A 2,337-nucleotide genomic window follows, 5' to 3' on the forward strand; every position below is an offset into this window, starting at 1 on the left:
TATATATATATATATATATAAATTATAACGTGTATAATATATAAAGTGTAATATGTTATATATATATACTATATATATATATATATATATATATATATATATACAAAATATATATATAAAAAAAATAAAAAACAAAAAAAAAATAATTATTTCTTGCTGTTGTATTTGCTGTGGACTTTAATGCTTCTTTGTGTTTCCTATGCAAGCTCTGGTTTAAAAAATTGCAAATATCTCTTATGTCGTCAAGTTTATAACCGCTATAGTATTCTAATGTTGGATTCCGTCCTCCCAAGTCCTTCATTAGCAACGCGAGTAACAACGCCGCCGCTGCCATTTTACTATCACTAAACCTGATCATTGTATAATCCATCAGAGAATGTTCCAGTATATACCTAGCCAGAATTAACGTGGGCATAGACAACTTGGTACACTATTTTCAGATAGTAGTGATTGAATTAGTACACATTTATATAGATTCCATTTGAATAAGACGGATATTTTATTGGAGAATAAAATAAAAAATTTTAAAGCATTAGTCTCCAACAGAAGAATGTAATTAATCTTCTACAAGCTGATGTTTTAAAGTTCTTTCTACAGTACTTCTTTCTACAGTAAATATTATATATATGTTTGCAAAAGCGCATCTTTTATGTGTTTTTTCTTTAGATGGCGAAACTTCCGCTTTTCGCTTGGCGCGGGTTTCTCTACCAACATTGGGTTGTCGTAATACATTGCTCTGTAAAGAATTTTGACTTCTGGTCGTTATTCCTTTCCTCAAAGTTGCAGTGCTGTTTTGTCGATTTTGTCCGAGTAATACCTTCGGTGGTGCCATTTTTCAGATATGACGAAACTTTAGTTCTTTATCTAATTGCTATAATTCACAAACATACATATAATTAGTTTATATATATTATACATAGTTTAATTTATATAGTGCATAATATAATACGGAATGTTTCAAAAATAAATTGTCAAATTTGAGGAGCATATTCTACTAACAGTAAAAATGGAAAAATTACAAATTTTAAATAACATCAAAAGAAAGGGAAACGTAAAAAGAAGGAAGATAAAAGAGATAAGTGATTTCGAAGTACAACAGATAGTATAAGTAAATAAAAGAGAAAAGGAGGACATATAAAATGTATATATCAAATGAAAAGAGAGCATTTTTATCTTTTTCTAACTCTTAAAACTGGAAAAGAATAAAAAATAAGTTGAACCGATAATAACTTACAATAATTCCTTCGCGTAAACGGGATTGATCTCCTCGGCATCAGCTCCCTGCCGTCAATATATAACTTGCATTCCGCTTCTGCATAATCGACGATACATGCCCATTTCGTGGCATCTAGCCTTAGGATCTTTGTGATATCGTCATCATTAAAATTTTCTTCGTATCCTATCTTCTGAAAAAGCCCATCGAAAATTCTTGATATGTATAACTAGATGACATTCAGATCACTAGGCAGAAATCACATATATATTATATATATATTCACGCCAAACCGCATATATAACATCATGTTATTTTTACATTTAGGAAAATTATTTCATATTAACTCAATAGGCGTTAAACTTGCATACATAGGGAGCTTTCCAGCAAGTGACACAAGCCGACACAAACGTCGTTCTATCTTTCTTTTTTGGCAATGAGTAACAAAGACAAAACGATACCTGTGTCGACTTCTGTCGCTTGCTGGAAAGCTCCCATAAGTGAATCTCGCGTTTTATGTAAAATTTTGTAAGAAACCGGTAATCTCTAACCTATACTACGTTTACGCGAACGTTACTTAATTCTGTATAGTAACTTACGAAAACGATACGATAACTTACGATAATTCCTTCACGTAAACGGGATCTCTTCGGCATCAGCTCCCTGCCGTCAATATATATCAGCTGTGCAACCCTGCTAAAAATAACCGATTGAATCCGATTAAAAATTTTGAATCCGCATGAATCTGGATTCTTGATCCGGAAATCACGGATTTATAACGATTACACCGACTGAAAACGATTGAAACAGATTGGTATTCAAGGATGTAATTTCAATCGGATTCTATCGATTTGAATTGTTATGATTTTATAACGATTACACTGATTGAAAACGATTGAAACGGATTGGTATTCAAAGATGTAATTTCAATCGGTTCCTATCGGTTTGAATCGTTACACGCAGAAAATTTTTCTCGAAAATACAAGTATACACGAACAAAGTAAATACCATACTAATCTTGCACGGCTAGGATATAGTCATAATATGCAAAAGATTTCAAGAAAGTATAGGAAATTTAGAGAGCAAAGAATAAAAATATGGCTGATGGACAAAAAACGAGACGT

The 2,337-nt window shown here is 31.8% G+C and overlaps 1 long non-coding RNA gene across 1 annotated transcript; it reads right to left on the reverse strand.

The window, feature by feature from the left end:
• Nucleotides 1-462: 462 nt before the first annotated feature.
• On the reverse strand, nt 463-1,563 carry LOC112463591. The gene is made up of 2 exons (XR_003041810.1): nt 1,235-1,563; nt 463-871 (listed from the first exon to the last, which is right to left on the reverse strand). It is a non-coding gene; the product is annotated as an uncharacterized LOC112463591 (long non-coding RNA).
• Nucleotides 1,564-2,337: the final 774 nt, after the last annotated feature.

This window comes from Temnothorax curvispinosus, unplaced genomic scaffold (assembly GCF_003070985.1).
Source record: "Temnothorax curvispinosus isolate PA1 unplaced genomic scaffold, ASM307098v1 QBEX01013451.1, whole genome shotgun sequence".
Taxonomy (NCBI): Eukaryota; Metazoa; Arthropoda; class Insecta; order Hymenoptera; family Formicidae; genus Temnothorax; species Temnothorax curvispinosus.